Source organism: Notolepis coatsorum (assembly GCF_963971535.1).
Source record: "Notolepis coatsorum genome assembly, chromosome: 12".
NCBI classification, from domain to species: domain Eukaryota; kingdom Metazoa; phylum Chordata; class Actinopteri; order Aulopiformes; family Paralepididae; genus Notolepis; species Notolepis coatsorum.
In genome coordinates this window covers 54409201-54431103 of record NC_140176.1, presented here as the reverse complement: position 1 = coordinate 54431103, position 21903 = coordinate 54409201, and the positions used below count along the sequence as shown (strand labels likewise).

The 21903-nt window shown below is 42.5% G+C and overlaps 1 protein-coding gene across 1 annotated transcript in view; it reads left to right on the top strand.

Annotated features, from left to right (window-relative positions):
• The first annotated feature begins 4528 nt into the window (after nt 1-4528).
• cdh19 (cadherin 19, type 2) overlaps nt 4529-21903 on the top strand; it is an 80899-nt gene continuing 63524 nt past the window's right edge. The window contains 1 exon segment of the mRNA XM_084326061.1: nt 4529-4668. The gene's annotated coding sequence lies outside the window, so the exon portion shown is untranslated.

Sequence of the window (21903 nt, the reverse complement as noted above, 5' to 3'; positions counted from 1 at the left end):
TTAACCTGGGCCAGGGGGATTGTGCATTCTTCCAGGGGACCCGCATACCCTTAGGGTATGACAGTGCGGCACCGTTGGATCGATTGTTTTCAACTTATTATGTGTAAATACTTTGTAACCTTGTTCATTTATCATCTGTGGCTCTCTGCCACGGAGCAGAGACAACATAACTACAATACACAATGAACAGACCGCCGACTCTGCCCGGCCGGCTCATCATTTCCATCGAGGGGTGGTCAACGTCTGGAGAAGGATTACAGTGACGACAAGAATTAATTATGCATTTCATCAGTGTGACGGATACCACGCATTCAACTCAAAACCATATATTTCCCCTGAGATCCTACCATGCTTTCCATGGGTGAAACCTTTGAGAAATACTGTTGATTGACACTTTCGGCGGATGGAACTGTACTGATGTTAAGTGGGAAAGGGTGTTATTTTTCTCTTTGGAGATGGATTGAACACCATACCACAGTCGCTAGAACGCTACTAATAGTGGTGAGATTCATTGATTAATCATCTCTCCTTTGAATAGGTCAGAGTTTACTTTTCTTTTCTTTCTTGTAAAGTCTGGAGACTTTCCACCTCTTCCATTTTTTTTTAATCCAGGCGGCTAGTTTCCAGCGGTAACATTCTGATTTGATGTGAAGGTTGTTTGACGTTTAGAGACATCCCCATTGCCCACAAAGAGATTACACTTTATTTTTATTGTATGTCTATTGTTTTCAGTTGGGGTTTTGCTAAGCGATTTCTGAGCCATATTTATCAACGTAATTCTGGTAATGTTTCTACTCTAATCATGTCTACACACACTGGTGCCTGTTCTTACACTTGTGGCTACAGTCCTGTCTATGTTAAATTTGTATTTGATTGACAGGCGGCTGGGTGGCGCAGCGGAGATTGCGCTCGTCACCAATGCAAGAGACTCCGGTCTCGAATCTGGGTGTCAGCATTGCCTCCGGCTTGGGCCGGCCGTCATACTGGCTCAATTGGCAGAGCCAGCGGGTGGAAGTCGATGGGTGGGGATTTGGACGTTGTGGACAGCGACTCCTACAGGTCGGTTGGGGGACGCCTGCACAGCAGAGACAGGAAGTAGCAGGGGTAGTGTGAGCCTCCCATGTGTTACACCTCGCCACTGAGAGTCCGCACTGGCAGGTGAAAAGATGTGACAGGCTGCCTCCTCGTGTACCGGAGGGGACACGTGATGCAAGGCTTCTATCCTCCCTACAACCGACCAGTGGGGGGCATAGTCGAGCAACGTTCAACACAGGGGAGGGGAGAATTGGAAAAACACGAAATTGGGAGAAAAAGTGGATCAAAAATAAATAAATGTATTTGATTGAGGAGTTGCGCCGCTTCATCAGTTGCTATCCAGCTGTTGCACTCTCCAAACCGTTATGTTTGAAAACTAGCTAACTGACAGGGTTTCTGTGTTTACGGTAGACACCCTGGTACAGCTATTCTCGCCATTGTTTAGTCTCTGGTTCCATTCCAGCACCTGAACAACAACTGTGTGCATTTTCCTTTTCCTGTTCTGATCAGATTATTCTACAGTAGCGATGTGACGTTCACACGAACGATCCAATTATTTTTAACAGCTCTTCGGTAGGAACGAAGAGAACCGAGTCATATTATTTGTATTGTTTCCAAAAACTGCAACGTTGTATAATTTGCTTAATTCGTGCTCTCGTAATTCAAGCACAAAATACTGAGTTTATTTTAATCTGACATTGCAAACCGTTGCAACAAGCATGGTTCTTTTTCAATCTAATTTCCCCTTCTGCCCTCTATAACGCGATAAGGATATGCTTAATATAGGCCAATATATTTTCTTTCATTCAAACTTTGGTGGATGCTTAATATCACACTAATTTTGGATATCATACATACATTTTAACGATTTGAGGCTTTGTTTCCAGGGGCTTTAAGTATTTAAGTTCCATCAAAATGTTATCCTATCATTATCCTAGTGATTATTCCGTGGATAAAGCAAAGATTTTGATTCAAGACTGCTAAACCAAGTAACCCCCGCCCCATAAAAAAAAAGGACGAGGAGCCGTTCTTTTGAACTCTTGGAAAGGAACAGAGCCAAAAAAACAGATCCGGCTCCATTCAACAAGCTGTAATTCCCATCACTATTCTACAGCCATGTCAACCAGCTGGCAGCTCCCTAACATTGTTCTACCGCGATTGTGTTACAGAATTCACGTTTGAATTCCTATTGCGATCCAATTCTTTTTGCTCTCCATCAACCCAGATATGACTGCAGACAGTTTACAAATGCATGAGACAGTCACTGGGGAGGAAGACACTGATGTTTCCTGTCCAATGAAGAGATGCACCTCGGGCGCCGTCAGCCCTGTCCTTATTTGTCACAAGTGTCCGACGTTTCCCATGGCTGGAGACAAAGGCCAAAGAATGCATGAGGAACATGCATTTTTAATGTGACATTCCTCATCAAATTCACCACAGTGGAATGGACGGAATGCCAATGATATCTTATTCCTCTACTCCTCACAGAAACAGTGGGATGATGTGAATGAAGAAGTGTGAAGGCCTTATCTTCCTCTCTGAATGAAATATTTTGAGTCACTGGGGGGGGGGGGGGGGGGGGGGGGGGGGGGGTGATACGGCAAAGAAAAACCTTCATGTTGTTACAACAATATGTTTTACAAATTGTTTTAATATCAAGGACACAGTTATGTTTATCACTCATGTAAAGACAAAAAAAAATACGGATTTCTTCACTGAATCACCCAATATGATATAAATAAATACCACATGACACTGTAGTACATCACATCATGGTTCCTGTTGCTTTAAGCACAGATTCTGATTTATCGTGTTACATACAGTATGGTATACACTAGGGATGCTCGATATTGTTTTTTTTACCGATACCGATATTCCGATATTGTCCAACTCTTAATTTCGATACCGATACCGATATCAACCGATACCGATATATGCAGGGTTTCCCCCCAAAAAAACTGAATAATTTCAGGTAATTAATAATTTCACTGGATGCATTCAAAAGGCTTTCTAAATGTAAGCATTATCTGTGCAAAATATGATAATTAAAAAAGTAAAAATTAACATTACATATCTCTTGTTGTTGAATTAAACCAACATGCATACTTTTGACAATAAATAAAATAAGAATTGGTTCTTACTTGCTTGCCTGGGTAAATAAAGGTTAAATAAATGTAAAAAAAAAAAAAAAAAAAATTTTTTTTTTTTTTTTATACCGATATTTTCCGATATCACATTTTACTGCCGATATCGGCCGATAATATCGGTCGGCCGATAATATCGGACATCCCTAGTATACACTCATTATTTAGCATTCCTGAAATGTCACCGCAGATTGAAAGATAAACAGTTGCATTCCTGTGTTATCAAAAAAAAACACCAGCACGACTGGAAATAATTCTGTCCGTGCAACACAATGCATAGCTCTCATCTCTAATGTTCTCTTGCAGTTGTTGGACCATGCTCTGTCATTTTAATGAGGGAGGTTCAATTAGCCAAGGTCTACAATGGGGGTTTTAAATGTCACAGTGCAGGTCCTGACATTTCTCTATTTGATATGGATTTCAGATTGGGAGTCACAGGGGTTCACAGCAGGAACTAATCTGAACTGAGAAAATAATAAATCCCACTGTGTCACTGCGTCAGAGAAAAGGCTAGTTCAGACGCTCCGAGAGACGTTGACTCGGAACAGCGCTGCCGCTGTGGCTCGCTCCTTGCTTTCCCATGATGGAATCTATTAACATTGTTCAGGAATGTAATTAACCGTCAAAAAGTTAGCATGTCAGGACACGCATTCAAAGCCACGTTAACTTCTGTTTCCAGACGGCGATATGGTGATATGTAATTCTTCGATTAGGGAACCAAAAAACTAAACAAAAAACAAAACTGACATCAGAAAATGAATGGCATAGAAATACCTTAACAGCCTAGTCGTTATTATGGTTAATCATTTCCGACTCGACAACGTGACACCTCCCACAGTAGATGAACCAGAGCATTCATGCCCAAAAAACACATTCATTTACAACTCGGGGTCACAGGAGGTTGGTTTTTAAATGTGCTCATATCAATACCACGCATTGCATAGAGAGCTTTCGTCCCCGTCTTGAATGTCAAAAAACAGACTGTCGCCTTCATATCACTTGCAGAAATACTGGTGGTTCTTATAGCGGACGGACCGCTGTCCCGCAATACCGACCAGGCTCTTAATAAGTGCTGGATTGTTCTCAAAGAGGGAGAGAGCGAGAGAGCCAGCGCGGGTGAGAAACATAGAAATCCATTTGTAACTCTGGGATCTGGCTATTTGCATGGCAATGAAGGGCCCCGAGTGTTCAGATGTGTGTGTCCAGACAATAGTGACAGTGTTTGTTCTTCCCAAAGACGCAGAGAAAAGGGGGAGAGAAGGAGAAGAAGAGGGGGAGGTCGTCAACGGAGAGTATAATTCTATGAGTATTACGCATTGTGTGAGAACGCTCGCTCCAACCGCTGTGGTGGCTGAATTGCTTTCCGGTACCAGGGCCGTTAGTTAAGCAGATTGTGTTTTCTTACACCCCCATGATGGTCTCCCTTGGCAGCTGTTGGTGACAAGTGGCTCGGCAAACAGCAGAATCCCGCACACACACACACACACAGGTGAGTGTGGCTCCATCCTGTCACAGATGATCTTATTAGTAGATACAGTTACATCAACAACAAAAAAGAGACAAAGGTATCATGTGGTATTGACTGTAGAAGGAGAATACTGTATGGACCTGACATTTGTTTTAAGTTCATGGTAATTACTTGACCAGACAGAGTTCTTTGTATTTATCTTGTTTCTTATCTTATGTGTAGTGAGTGTGACTGTTTATTTGAGCTGTTTCACTGATTTACTGCTACTGGCACTAAGTGACAATAAAAGGCTGGCAAAGGAAAGTTTAGAGTTTTTAGGCTTTTTCTAATTCTATCATGCTCTTTGGCTGCCACAATAACAAAGTATGCCATGGCCAAATCAATATCTCTGTGATAAAGAAAACAGCCGCAACGGTTTCAGTCAACGTTCGCCGGGTGACCTCAAGCTACAGTCATTTTCTAACAAAATATAATTTGTGTTATATTTTATGAAGGCCCATTCCCAAAAGAGATGGGGCGAATAGTATGTGGTGCCATCTTTCTCCCTCTACTGAGTTGGTGTAGCTGTGTTTTTAAGTTGGAAATGTTCTCATTTTATCATCTCATATCATTTTAGTAGCCTATATCTTTCACACTAATCACAGTTTATCTTCGACAGGAGTACATTTGAAACTTTTGGGATCAAATACACACTTGAGTTGGTGTTAAACAAATATACACAATGATTTCATAAAAAAAATAAGCTAAACAGGAGTTTTTATCAAATTGGGGAATGTATATAGTGAACTATTGGACATTATGACCCTGTTATATGATAACTTGCCTTTCTGTTCTATGATAAATAATTTGCCTGGCATGATTTTGAGAGATTCATGTTGAGGCCTTGTCACTTACACATGAAAGACAAGACAGAATACAAATGATTATTTGTATGGTTCAGAAATGTAATGTCCTCCACTTCCTATAGGTTTTATATAGGTTCATGTTCACTTTCCACATTCAATAGCATGCGTTCCCTTTGTAGTGTAAGCACTTTGAGCTGCAGTTTCTGTATGAAAGGTGCTATACAAATAACGTTTATTATTATTATTATTATTATTATTATTATTATTATTATTATTATTATTATTATTATTATTATTATTATTATTATTATTATTATTATCTCTGTGTAGCATGCGTTCCCTATGTATCTCTGTGTAACATGCGTTCCCTTTGTATCTCTGTGTAGCATTTGTTCCCTTTGTATCTCTGTGTAGCATGCGTTCCCTTTGTATCACTGTGACTGTACATTGGATCCTGGGTTATGGAAGAGAGAGAATCTGATCCTGGAATATGCATGGATATGGAAAGAGCAGGATATGTTTTTAAAACACTCCTAATAGTAACTTGTGGTTATTTTAAAAACGACTTGACAACATGCTATCAGCTAACATGATAACATGGCGATAGAGTCCCAACCATAGGGCTCACATACAGAAACGTAAGATGTACATAGTTAAAAAAAAAACATGTGAACATTTCAGCGTTGCGGCTATTACACATTAAAATGGTTTTATTCAAGCTTCATTCACTCCACTATTAAAACACTGAAAACTGAGAACGGGAAAACCAATTATGACATCAGCTCCTTGGAACGTTGTGTGTTTGCTCACCTACAATATGAGTTTGTAGTTTTACACTGATTGAGGATAGACGAATGTTTGCATTTCTAAGGAGGCGTAATGAATCCAAATGGTTATATTTCACATCCTAAATCTTCAAGATACCCGATAATTTGTTTTCCTAAAAAAAATGCGTTCAGAAATATATACATGTATGTGCGGACATGATTTGGTGTGCATCTTAGAAAAGATTGTTCAAAATGTGTCAAGCATATCCAATATCCCCAACTGCCTAGATGCCTGATTAGATTAAAATTAGATTAGATTAGATTCAGATCTATTGTCATTGTACAGCACAGGCACAGTACAATGAAAAGAAGTTGGGTCTAACCAGAGTGCAAGATAACAGTAAAGTGCATAACAATATACACCCCAGTGTAATAGGGAAGGAATGGAATAACGTATATATAGTAACAAAGCTACTATGTAAATATGCAGATGTATGTACAGTATTATTATGTACAGTGATACAGGTATAAATACACTATGGTAGTAAGCCATACTGGCCAGTGGTATAACTAATAAGAGTAGGCCTATGTGTGGGGTATATATGCAGCGTGTACAGTGTGCAGAGTGGGTATGTGTACTGGTATGTAAACAGGAGTATATGCAGATATATTCAGATATATAGTATACTGTATCTATATAGTAGAAATACTGCCTCGATATGTGACTGTGTGAAGATACGAGTCAACAGGAGGGGGGAAAAGAACCCTGCCTTTTAACACTTCATATCCCGTTGAAAACGTGTTTTGTATCGTTGCATAATAAAGGAGTGCAGCACTTCTGATGGTGGATTCCTAAACAGTGACAATTTTCACACAACATAACGAGCAGGTGACTTCTAACGAGTGTGTGATGGTGTGACGTCCCCCCGTTGTGTCAGTTCCAGCTTTGGGCTCGTCTGGGGCCCTGATTCGGGAGACGAGGGGGTACTGTACTGTCTGTGCCACTGTTTTCTGGAGCTGAACGGTAAACAAGAAGTCCCAACATTGGCTCCCCAATGACCAATTACACACCATTTCACTTTAGAGGGTTGAGCTAAAAATAAATACAGTCAGTAAATAATATATAAATAAAAGAAAGAAAGGGGGAGAAAAAAAAACAATATGTCTAGCGGAGGGAACGTTTGTATCTCTGCAGTCTTCATTCCAGTTGTCAGGAGAGTGCCCACACACCACAGATAAAATACTTTTTTTATTTGGCATGGTGTTATGACTGACTATAGAACTCTCGCCAACTTAGTAGATTGATGCATGAAAGACATTTGGATGTGCATGTCGAACAATACTCAAAATGTCCAACAGAGACTAAACAGAGACTATTTATTATTATTATTATTATTATAGACCTTTTCTTGTAACATCCATCAATCATGTCAATCACAGAGCACCATTTTCATTAGAGAGTAGCCTACACATATCATCATATAGGAATATAATGTGATGGTCTTACTGCATCTAGTGCTCAGCATTGTGAGACTGCAGCTCGTTCTCTCTCTCTGTCATGTGGCGGAATAGTGTATACAGTATACAGGCTACAGAGGGCCTGTTGGAAGTGGGAGGAATACCTATTAGATGTAATGGATGGCTATCAACCGTAAGGGCTCATCTGCATGTACTGAAAACTCTTAACTCTTTCACGACCAACAACGTTTATATACGTGTGAAGATACGAGTCAACAGGAGACACTGGGGGGAAAATAACCCTGCCTTTTAACACTTCATATCTCGTTGAAAACGTGTTTTGTATCGTTGCATAATAAAGGAGTGCAGCACTTCTGATGGTGGATTCCTAAACAGTGACAATTTTCACACAACATAACGAGCAGGTGACTTCTAACGAGTGTGTGATGGTGTGACGTCGTTTTTCCTTTTTTTCCGATTTTAATATTCTATTCAATGTACCGGCCAGATCCTGCTAGTAGGCAGTATCGAGAGTGCAGTAAACCTTGTTCCAGACTGGGTGTTACGTTTAAACTGCCCTGGGCACAGTCTTTTAGTACAAGGAAGCCTAGGGCTTCACTCAATCGCATTGAATCGTTTTCGGGACAATCGATGCATGTGTTGTGCCGTATTATGTCGTGGACCAAATGGACATCAGATGGACCAGATGGTGATCAAACTATTGGAATATTCTTTTTGGAATACCCCCGACCACAGGTAAGGACTATCTGACATCAATTTCAGCTTGATCCAACAATGTTTTCATACCGATCCAGCTGATCGGCGTGTGTTGTGGTAATAACGAATGCCGTTACTGGCAATCAAAGCATCAGAAACGACCCCCCCCCCCCCCCCTTTCATGCATTCATGATGAAACATAATACCTATTATATATACATTTGATTTGGAAATAGTAGCATGTCCAGGGACAAAACGCCAATGCTTTTAGTAGAATTCACGTAGCGCCCTATAACCAGCCTCCCAGGAATTAGCCCGGATCATTCCGAAATTATACTTATATTCACCACGGCATAACGCGCAAACGTATTCATGAAATCTTTTTTTCTTTTTTGCATCTTGGACAGAAGATTAGTTACTGTCAAATGACCATAGTATTGTATCCATAGCTATAATATAGAATATAGATATAGCTCTACAAACAATGTGACGCACTCCTATCTTTAAAGCGTGGCCTAGCTAGAACAGGATGAGGAATATCCTCTGCCCTGAATTTGCTTTGGATTCTCTCTATGAAACGATGTATTTGTAAACACCGTAAGCCATTACGCAAGGACCGCTCGGGAGGTAGAGTGGTCGTCTGGTAATCAGAAGGTTCCTGGTTTGAGTGTCTGTTCCCGATAAGCAGGCTGGAACCTTGCATGGTCGCCTCTGCCGTCTGGGTGCGTGAATGTGTTGACTGAATGGAGTGAACGTGAGGATAAATGCCAAGGACACATGACCACTGCTATTGTGTACCAACTATGGCTATTGTTGTTGTCCCCCTCTGGCCATCAACACAATGATGCAAGAGTCGCTTTAGTCTTCTTTTTGTCTCCCAACCGGTTGAGAATGTCAGGGCTGTGTGTGTGGCTGTGTGGTTCACCCATTATCCCTTCTTGTCATTCATCTTTTCATTCGTCCTTCTTCTTTTTTCGGTGGCTGAAGATCTGTTTGGCATCATGACAGCATTCCAGCCACTTAACAGTGAGAGACTCGTTCCTGGCTCACAAGAACATCGTTAGGGAACTGTTGTCTAGTTCTGGCTCAAGGCATTCTGTTTGGGCGCTCGCTTGGCAGCCCTATGAAAGCCCATAATAGCTCACGATTCACTGGCCGCTAATTGGAATGTCACTCCGCGAGGCTCGGAGATATGAATACAGTCTGTTACAGTAAGACACACACATAAGCACATAAACACACGCACACTCGCTCACATTGTCGCAACCAAATTGAATTTCAAAAGGGAAATCAGGCAGTATAGTAATTGATTTCACCAGCCCGTCATAACAAATGGGCCTTGACAGCCAATTTACTTTTACAAGATTAAACATGACCATTATGCACTCCTAAAACATTAATACCACAACTGCCGCCGTGTTATTACCATCGCGGCTTCTAACTACCTCTATCTCTTCAACTGCATACTGTAGACGTGCTAAAATGATATTACCTAACTATGAGTTGTGACCGGTGGCCGGTACATGAAAGTCCAAATAGCCTCTGGTGCTGCAGGGCATTTCTCTGGGTCTTAGAAGTTCTGCACGCTTCGGATTGGAGTGCTGAAAATCTTTGGGTCAAGGGTCTCAGTTTGGCTAAATCAATTTTCTGCTTTTCAAACAGTCGTAAAAACCGCAGGGCAGAGGCGGATGATGATAATACTGTAAGGGAACGTTCCACAATTACAACCCAAACACACAGCGGCACAGCACCCTCTGTACGAATAATACTGTACTAGGTACAATATGATCCGAGAAGGAGAAATCACGGATTATCACAGAGATAGGGAAAAACCGAAGAGAAATGTGATCAGAGAGTCTGAAACAGACAGTGTCTTATCTGCACCGCTTGCCTCGACATTCTGACAGTGTTATATCGGTCTATAGGCCAATGACAAACAGAGAGGACAATGAGTTGACAAACAAACAGAGAGGACAATGAGTCGCTATGGTTGCCATGGTGAGAAAAACTGAAATTGACTTTCTATCTGTCTCTCTTCCTTTCTTTGTGGTTCTTTCTTTCTTTCTTTCTTTCTTTCTTTCTTTCTTTCTTTCTTTCTTTCTTTCTTTCTTTCTTTCTTTCTTTCTTTCTTTCTTTCTTTCTTTCTTTCTTTCTTTCTTTCTTTCTTTCTTTCTTTCTTTCTTACCTTCTTTCTTTCCAACAAGACACGGTGCAACAGTACAGTAGCATTCATAGCAGTGTCAAGATTGCAGATTGTCAAGACTGCCTTAGCAGACAGTTATTTTGTCCCTTGATATACTGTAAGATTGATTGAATTTGCTCAAACAGGGTAGAAAGCTTGTTATTTTTTACTAAGACACTATATGCAGCCCGTCCTCCCTCAAAATATGAAAATAAAGTACTAATGGACCACAGGAAAAAACATATATTTACGTGTTGTATCGGCAATGTACAACATTTGTACGTATTACAAATAAGTACATATGGTACTTATGCATGTGTAACATAATATATATGTATAACAGTTTACGTTTTCAGAAAATGTAATGTCTCATGAAATGAGTCTTAACACTTTCAGCACCAATCACGTAAAAAGTCGGCTCTCGCCAACGGTTGAGCGCCAAAACCCGAGCAAAGTCAAGTTTTCGATCGTTTTCATCGTTTTTTCTTTTATTCGATTTTAATATTCTATACAGTCTCACGGACCTCTGTGTATCATTGGGACTCATTCTGAGACCTCGAGAGTGCAATGCCGGCCGAATCCTGCTAGGTGGCAGTATCGCCTACCCTTTGAAACCTTATTTCACACTGTGTGTTATATGGTCCGGGCGGAGAAATGGTATCACTCTGAAACTATACAATATTCACCATGGAATAACACGCGAACGTTTACACATATTTTTTTTACTCTTTTTTACATGTTGGACGAGAGATAGTGACTGTCAAATGAGCCATAGTATTGTCTCCATAGCTATAATATAGAATATAGATATAGCTCTACAAACATCATGACGCACAGTGAAAATGCCTATCTTTTAAAGCGTGGCCCATTGACTACAGGGATGGGGATACTCGCTGGCACTGAATGAGTTAAGAGAAAATCTGGCACAGGTCTTTGATCATGGCTGTTATAATTGTCTCCTTGATTAGTGAATAATGTGGGCGACAGTGACTTAGGAGCAGTGTTGGGAAAGTTACTTTAAAAAAGTAACTAGTTACAGTTACTAGTTACTTCTTCCAAAAAGTAACTAAATTACTTACTCAGTTACAAATTATAAAGGTAACTAGTTACTTCAGAAAGTAACTATTGCAAAGTGAGACTAGCCTCCAATCAAATGCCATGTATGTAGATATTATAATTACTATGTTTATATAGTGGATCATACAAATACAAACACAATAGATGTTTTGGAACTTTTGATATGTATTGCCCCTCAACAGGCCACAACTGGGCAACATTCAATTATGCTTGTTAAGCACTATACCAAAAATAAATAACAAATATATACTGATTGATTGATTGATTGAACATTTTAATTAACATATTGCAGAAAGGGTACAGTACAGTACAGCTCAATACACACAATTGTTAAGGGGATGCAGACCAGAGAAATACTTTCGTCTTGTTTACATCAGGGTCCCCCATTAGTTTCAAGTTCAAGTTTCAAGTTTCTTTAATAGTTGTCATACAGAAGTACAGAATACTTTTATACAAAATGCTTCTTACTGTTACGCTCCAGAGACTGTGCAAGACAAGATAAGTATGAAATAAAATAACATAGTATAGCATGTAAATTAGAAGTAAAAAATGAGGTCACAGTGTTCAGTATAGACATATTACATCAGGGTCCCCCATTTTCAATTCATAATGACATTTATGACATACAACTAAGACATACAAATATACAGTACTGTTTAAGAAAAATCGATCATAAAATAATATTTTGTTTTACCGGGGCCAGTTTCTAATTGCAGCCACCGGTAGGTGCTCTTTGAGAGCGGTCACATGTTGTGGACATTTACTACCCATTGTACTTCTTCTGATCAGAATGTGTTGCTACTGTTAATGGCACTACATTTTATTTGAATGCTTTCCCATTATCTCGCTAATCTACTGTATGTCACCAAGACTGACTCATCTCAAACTATGAAGTTATTCCACCAAAACAGTTTAAGCTAACTCAATTGAATATATTGTAATTTCAAAAAGATTGCAGCATAATGTGATAAAGTAATGTTCTGGAATTATTATTTACATTTACATTTACATTTAGTCATTTAGCTGACGCTTTTATCCAAAGCGACTTACAAGTTCTGTACGACAAGTCATCAGGAAGGGCACAACTCTATCAGCTGAGTAACAATGTTCATCAAAGTGTTGAGTGCTACAGTGTAGGTTTGTTTATTAGGACAAGTGCATGACAGTAAGGTTAGTTAGGGTTAGATATTATTAGAATTTTCTTTGAGATAATAATAATAACATATTATGAATATGTTATTACAAAGGTTTACTCCACTTAATCATAAAATAACATCACAACAGCTTTATAACCATGTAAGCCCCTCAGTTGCAAGAGGACAACATCACTTTTAGCTAGTTAAAAAAAAGTCTGTCAATTTTTTCACTTTTGGTCAATGCGGTATTCACCGTCAAAGATGGAAAAAAACTAATACTAATACTAATAATTTATATTCTCCTTTGGTTCATTACAATTTACTCAAGCATAGTAACAGACAATATTTACGACACTGGGAATACATACCCACAGGTCCATAGATGTCCATAGTGGAGCAATCAACCATTTACTTGGAAATAAATAAAACTATGCACATACTGTATGTATTCGCCCCCTGCCATTCTTGCTTATTTTGTGTCTGAAAAATAACAGAACATTATGGGAAATGTGCTTACCAGGTATAGCACAATTGAATGGAAGTGGATATGGATCAGCTAGCCTACAGCCTAGCCTAGCTGTTGGCCAAAAACACCTCTATTTTAAGCTATCTGATCCGTATCCTCTTCTGTTCACTTGTACTTGATTCAATTGAGAGAAAATTGGACTCTATCATGTTGTCTGACTCTGGAGGAGATGGTAAGCGCATTTCCCATAATGTTGGCATGTTCTTTTAAGAGGGGGCTTTTAACCCTGTGGTATCCTATGTCTCTGCCCTAATTGGGAGCGCTGGTCGAACTGGTGCCGTTGTGCTGGCGCTTCTCAATAGCTAATTTGAGGTCTGACTTTCCTTTGTCCTTACACTCTGGCCCCTGGTCGTACAATATAATTGGCGCATCGCTTCTAATCATGGTTTTTCAGAGGGATGTGCGTCTCAGTTTTCCATGTCTGGTTGGATGATGATCTAATTAGCTGGCTTCATTAGTCAGCTGCAGAGTGCAGCGTCATGCTAAAGGAATGATGCTCAGGCTCCGACGCACCCCCAGAACACAATACAGGGCCTTGTCTCCACTCTAAACAAAGGCTGGTTTTCATCCACCAATGTGCCATCCAACGTCAGGCCTCCCAAAAAGTGGAACTAATTTCCACCCTCTAAACTTAAGGATGTAAACAAACTGAGGATAATTGTTTTCTTCATTTTCTTTCATTAATTTTTCCTTCTGGTCTAAATTTACTTAATGTTGATAGATAGTACTATTTGGATACAATGAGCAAAATAATCGTAATTTACCATAATATGCCCAACACTGTAATTTCAGGGATATAATGTTCTGCTAAGTAATTGCAGTTGTACATCCAAAATCATATTCACCATTTAAAAAAAGTTCACCTGATCTCACAAAGTGGTTCCATGGCATACAATGTACAGTAGTAGCCTAGAATATTATTACAGTTATTAGATATAGAAGATATTTACTTACAAAACAACATTTAAAGCTGGAATAATCTCTGTTTTCTTATCAACTGATATCTCAATATCTGTTAGCAACATTGTTCCAAAATGGATACAGCATCTTAGAATAAAACCCAAGGAAACTATAAAAGAAGGAAGGGTCATCACGTCAGAATACCAGAGCTCTATGCTCTGTTTGGTGTCAGACTTTGGTGCCAGTTCTATTGAAGCATGTATTAAAATTCTAAATATAAAAGCTATCTGAGGAAATATACATCAACCAATATATCAAACTCTCCAACAACACCAAGCTACGGATCTTCAATACCAATGTGAAGACTGTCCTGCTCTACGGCTCGGAGACGTGGAAGACTACTGAGGGCCTCACAAGCAAGATCCAGGTATTTGTCAACAAATGCCTGCGCTACATCCTCAAGCTGTGGTGGCCCATCAAAACCACAAATGAAGAGCTGTGGAGGATAACCAACCAGGACAGCATAGCTACCACCATCAAAAGGAGAAAGTGGAACTGGATAGGGCATACCCTTAGGAAGGACTCCAACAACATCACTAGACAGGCCTTGGACTACAACCCGCAGGGGAAAAGGAAGGCCGGTAGGCCGAGAAACACCTGGAGACGTTCCACACTCCAAGACCTAAAGAACATCGGAGTGAGCTGGAAAGAAGCAAAGGCCCTGGCCCAGAAGAGAGTGAGATGGAGAGCTCTGGTGGACGCCCTATGCCCCCCAACGGGGTAAAGAGGATTAAGTAAGTCAATATATCAAAAGTATTAACTTGTTTAAATGACATAAACAAAGAGATGGCGATCCCATTCGTTTTTTAGTTTACTCAGTTTATTTGAGGGACAGTGCATATTAATCAACAGTTCATACATTTATAAATTAATACAAAAAAAAAAAAATTAAATATGCCAACATTAGCAGGGTTGCTAGTTTTCAGGTGTAGTCCCTGGGCTAGATGTTTAAGCCAGAAAAGAAACAAAAAATGGAAGAAAAAAAATAGAAGGATATTAGAGCTAATATAAAAACAGTCTAAAACATATTATGTACATTCACTCTCTAGGCATTTTGTGCATATATACATAAAAAAAAAAAAAGAGAAAAAAGAAAACAGTGTACAGGGACAAATCAAAGCTATACATGTATAAACATCGTATAGGCAGGCACACCATATGATAATCACACATATGCACACATATACATAATCATAAATCATATAACCACATAATCACAATAAGGACAGTCAGGCTAGTATAGGCAAGCATACTGGGGCTGGGAAGCTGGACTGCGATGTGACTTGCTAATGGTTATGGTCACAGACCTGATTTTGTAACAGCCATGATTTGAGTGTGTGTGTGAAGGACCTGAGTGTATTAGTACTGCGGATGTGTGATGGGATGGTGTTCCAGGGCCCTGTTTCTTGTACCTGGTTCAACTAAGTCGATCAAGATGTCATTATCCAGCTTCAGTTAACCCGATGTTCGAAGCCGGGATTTTCCTGTTCCTCGAAGGTGGATTCAGTCTCGTTAACTCAAGCCAGACTTGCGACTCAGGCTAAATGCGCGCGGCCGCTTCAGGCGAAAAGCCAGCACGTATCGATGGCAGAGATCCTGATTCTCTAACGGCATTGATTGATTAATTGATTTAAAACTTTATTGACAGATTGCAATACGGCTCAATCGCCTCGCCGACAAGTTAAATGCGTTATCTATAGGCTAATTTTAAGTCCCTCATTACCTCAATCAATCAGATTATATTTCTTTAAACTTGCCTGCTGGATTGAATAATCAAATGAGATCTTGCTAGCGAAAATAATTAGTTAAACTTATACAGAATTACGATACGGCTCTCTTACCCATTGATTGATGTATAGTCGATCTTTAACTTATCTCCAATGTGGTCTAATGGGTTGTTGTTTTGACTATCACGCAGAAGACCGGGGTTCGAGACCCTAGTCTTTTCCTTCTTTTTGCAATATAGGAATAATTCAATTTGGTGCACGTTGAGAGCTATATAAAGAATGACATCCTCAATGCATGTAGATTTATAATATTTTAACTTAAAACCAGGCTACTTTGGCGTATAATCATTAATATTATATTCAAAAAAATCATATTGGAAACACGGGGTTTTGAACCCCGGTCGCTGGGTTGGGAGGCTTGAGCACTACCGCTGCACCACTGTGCCAGATGGGATAAATTCGTTGTTTATACATTAATGAACGAGAGACCCGTGTTTAGAATATCCTTTGTTTTGAATGAAGTTTATCTCTTTATCCTCATTCATTAATGTGACGTCAACGGCTCATTCAATTTCTCAAATCCGTCAAACAGCGCATCTCATCAGACATCTTAATCCCAGTTACAATTAAAATAACCACATAATGTGTACATCGCACGAGCGAGCGCCACGGTATATATAACGTGCATTATTTAGGACAAAGTGAATTTAGTATCAGCATTTTGGGTCTATTTTACATTTCAAAAGCCCCCTCTGGAAGAATGGAGCACCTCAAGGTGCCCCGAGCGCACAATATAGCGCTGGCCTATGCCAACTCTACTACCCCATACACAGCGGCTCTAGCAGCACTCGACCAACGTTATGGACGCGTATGGGACTATGTGATACAGGAGATAAGAGACATTGACCGTCTCCCCCCAGCCAGAGACAACAGAGCATTAGATGACTTGTCTATCAAGGTACAGTCCCTGGTAGGGATGCTGGCGTCCCAAAAGGAAAAGGGTATCTACGAACTGTACGCTAACTCCAACGTAGAGAGGATATTAGAGAAGCTCCCTCCCGCCCGACAAGAGCGCTTCAGGCGGCAGAGAGACTACCGCGACCCCAACGGTCCAGAGGCATCCCTCCTAGACCTATCTGAGTTCCTCGCCAGGGAGGTCAGTAGCCTACGACTCGACACGTTCGTATGGAGTGGACCAAGCCCAAGACTCGGACCTCGGGGACAAACGGATAACCGCCGGTTGGTGACCGTTATGCACCAAGCCGAATCAGTACCACACAAGAACCACAACACCCCCTCGACGAAAGAGGACCAGTGGAGGATTGAGTGCCAGTACTGTGAGGGAGAACATCGGCTGTATCAGTGCGAAGATTTCAAGAAGCTGACCACGGATGATGTGAGTCAGTGGGTCAAGGACCACCGCCGCTGCTTCCGCTGCGCGCGCAGCCACCTAGCAGCTGAGTGCCGCTTGAAAAAGAAGTGCAGCAGGTGCGGTGGCACCCACTTGGAGGTCCTGCATGACATCAACAGGCGTCAGCCAGGACAACAGAGTGGGCCCGTCGCGGTAATGTACCATGCCGAGGCGGTGGCACCAGCACCGAAGAGCCACCAGACCGCTCCCTACTGTACCTACTGCGACGGCGGACACTGGCTGGCACAGTGCGCCGAATATAAGACACTGAACCCCGTCCAAGTGGACCAGTGGCGTGAGGCGGCCCAGGCGGGCGCCGCTTACCACGCAGGGGCGGCCCAGGCGGGCGCCGCTTACCGCGCAGCACGGTGCGGAGCCCACCAGAAGGTCCAAGACAACCAACCAACAGGAGTGCTCCACATTGACCAGCATAGTGGGACCCCCCGTGTGCTCCTCAAAGTGGTCAGGGTGCTCCTGAGCTACGAGGACAAGGTCCTGGACACTTACGCCGTCCTGGACGATGGGTCTGAAAAGACTCTCCTCCTCGCTTCCGCAGCAGCCCAGTTGGGCCTGCGAGGTGTCAAAGATACAATGACCATACGCACCATCAGAAGGGACCAGAAGACCATAAAGGGTGGAAAGGTCTCCTTCAAGATAGCAGCGGTGGACCAGCCTGAGAAGCAGTATAGTATAAGCAACGTCTTCACCAGCCACGACATAGGCCTGTCTCAGTACACCTACCCCATCCCACAGCTGATGGCTAAGTATGTGCACCTACGTCAACTACCTATACCGCTTATCGACGGCGCCACACCGACCCTGCTCATCGGCTCCGACCACGCGGACCTCATTCTCCCAATTGAGGCGGCCCACGTCGGACCCAAAGGATGCCCAGTCGCGGTTCAGACCCGACTGGGATGGACGCTCCAGGGCCCCCTCTACGGACTTGACAGTCAACCCACGTCTACACGCTGCCTACACACAGAGGCGAGCGACACCGGCCTCTCCCCCGTACAGCAGAGGCTATTGACATTAAGCGAGAGGCCCGTGGGAGAACCGTGGGTACCAGAGGGAGTTCGGAATTCCACCCCCCTCAGCTGCGCTCCAGACGTAGCTGACCTCGAACCCAGCACCCCAAGCGACTCCTTGACGGGGTGGCCGGGACCGGCCCCTCCTCAGATGGGGTACAGAGCAAACAAGAGAAACAGACGGAGGAGGAGAAAGTACAGCCAAGCACAGATCAAAGCAGTCTCAGGCCCGCTTCCTCCTAAGCCCCCCTTCATCCCGTCCAGTCGTCATGACCATAGACCAGTCACTACCCCAAGCTGCGTGGCCGGCCGGCCGCGTAAGCAAAGTGACCACTGGTGCCGACGGAAAGGTCAGAGTGGCAGAAGTGCTCGGCCAAGGGCAGACCTACAACCGACCCGTGGCGATGCTGATCGAGTCGCCAAGGCTCCCCGACTCGCTTAATGACGACCATGACCCCTGACTTTGTGAACTGACCGACCCCTCACAACGGACATTGAGTAGTGGACAGTGCGGTTAATCTGTCTCTGCTTAGCTAATTAGGTGGGACTAATTAGGGGGCGGCTGTTACAAAGGGTCAGATTAAACCGAATATATATATTTATTTATGGATATATATTGAATAGTATTTGTATGTCGTTTGATATCCCTTGTATATTCTTTGTACATATGCACGGAATATCCCTTTAGCCTACAGCCCATAATAGTTCATTCTCTCATTGGACCAGAACCTGGCGCCAGCAGACAGGCCCCCTTGAGTCAAGTTCAATGGTGCCGACGAACATGTCGTTACTAGCCCCGGCTCCGCGCAGGAATACGGCTACCGAAAGCAGAGCGGCACTATTTGTCCACCGTACATATAAATAGGGCGCAAGAAATGTAGAATTCCTCTTAGTCCCTTGTCCCGTTCAGTCTCGTTCAGTTCCAGTTATCCAAGTGACGTCTCTCCCCACTACGCAACGTGGGCAGAGTAGGGCTCGTATTGCCCCAAGATAGAGTCTCGTGTTATCCTAATACGTTTGTTTAACGTATCGTTCGCTCCTTACTAGTAAAAGCCTTCATTACGAGTCAAAGACCACGTGAAGTGGGTAATTGTGTGTCTACATAGAGCACTTATTGCCGCATGCTAATAAGGATAGTAACGTCAAGTTCAACTGTGAACTACCGTGCACCACGGAGGATACCTACACCGGTGATTGCAGAGCCACCTTCCGGCAGGATTATTGCTTTTGACTGTGGCTGCTGGAGCAGAGAACCGCCTACCCCGCTGCTGTGGGATCTACACAAGCCCGTGAGGACATCACTCGAGCCCGTCTCTGTCGGAGCAGAGACTCCACGGCTTCATCTGCGGCGCGCACCCTAGGATTACAGCTGCTGCTTTCCCCGCTGACACAGGGGTGATATCGCCTCCGTGGACCCTTGACTTTCATAGAGCATTGCCTCCCCCTGCTGGCTTACAACCGGTAGTACACCCCTTCCCAGAGTACAATAGAGAATTCCTAATATTCAGTATTGACTTGCCTACGCACATTCTTTGCCTTACAAGTGCATTCAAATGATAAATGTAATAATACCTTTTGATGTAATAAATATTCTAAACGAGTATTTGTGTGGAAACCGTGTTATTGTGGAGAAGTTCTCATCATATACCTGTGTACGGTATTGGCCAGTAATGTACATAAGACGGTAGTAGTTTAATGATACTAATACTTGATTAATACAGTCAGGGAATTGTACCCCTCAGTTACAGGAATTGAACATGGGCCCACACCTACAGTAACCTTTGGTCCACCTGTTTGAGGTGGTCTCAATCCACTTCCAAGTGAAGCAGCTTGAAGTGGAGCAGTTAGTTTGACGTGTGAATGCAATCGGACCAAAAGCAGGAAAAGGGAACAAAAATCCTGTGGTGTATTTAATTGGTCGGTTTTTAGTTTTTTCATATACTTCCAAATCATCATAATTATATTTGCATTATTCATTATTATTTTGCTGCTGGTAAGAAGCCAAATGATGTTGTGATGCTACACAAAAGTAACAATTACATTTTTTAATTGCACCATTTCAACAAACTTAGGTGTGAAAATGTCCTAAAGTTTAATTGATCTATCTCAAGCCCTGCACACTTTTCTCGATCCTTCAAATTGTTGCTATCCCTCGGCAAACTCAGGCCTACGGTGGAAATTGCACCCTTAACTGCGCAGGGTTTGTGCGCGGTATCTGCTCGGTCTTTGCAAGCTATCCACTAAGGACATTACGCAGATGAGATACCAGTGCAGACACGGCCATTATGTGTGGAGTTTTTCCCTGCTCTGCTCCAGCACAGTTGGCTCGCGGAGCAGTCTGCACCTGACAGCACTGAGAGAGGCAGAGAGAGAGAGCTCGGAGGAGCTCGGAGGACGTTCACTTGTTTCAACAAACTGTATAAACTTTCTGGTGGACCAAATGTGAGAATGATACATTGTTTGATTTTGGTTTGCGTTCATTTGTAAACAAAGGACATACAGTCTATTGGACAGATCATTTTTGGGAAAATCCTGCCTGAACAGCACACGCTCGCACACACTCTCTCTCATGCTCGTTCGCACACACACACACACTCTGTCTCTCTCACGCTCGCGCACGCACGCTCTCTCTCTCTCTCTCTCACACACTCGCTCTCTCATGCTCGCTCGCACACACACACGCTCTCTCTCTCACGCTCGTGCACACGCTCTCTCTCTCACACACTCGCTCTCTCATGCTTGCTCGCACACACACACATGCTCTCTATCTCACGCACACACGCTCTCTCTCACACTCGCTCTCTCATGCTCGCTCGCACACACACGCTCGCGCACACATGCTCTCTCTCTCTCACACACACGCTCTCTCATGCTCGCTCGCACACACATACACGCTCTCTCTCTCACGCTTGTGCACACACTGTTATGTCCCTCATGGCCCTGCTCCTCCTGTTCATCCACATCATCCCCCACTCATTCATGGTCCTCTTCCTCCACCTGCTGGACAATTCTCTTCACCTCCTCTTGGCCAATTACCCTCACTTTAACATACCCTCCTGGTGCACTGGTGCATCTTTAGTGTTTCTGTCTTCCTCTGTGTTGTCCCCCTTTTGCGGTGTCTCCCAGTGTGTCTCTTGCCCTTCATGTTCCCCTGTTAGTATTATGTCCCCAGTGTGTTTAGTCTTGTCTTGTGTTGTTATTTAGTATTGTACTCTAGTCTTGTCGTTCTGTTCCCATCCCAGGTATGTCTCGTTTCCAATCAACCCTCATGTGTCAATTAGTCTGTGTATATATGTCTTGTCTGCCCTGCCTTCCTTGTCGGTTCATTATCCTGTTTACTGTTTAGTCTGGTTCCTGTCGTATTAATGTGAGTGTTGTTACTGTGCATTTAGCTGTTGATTTCCTCGTAGTACTTAGTGTTT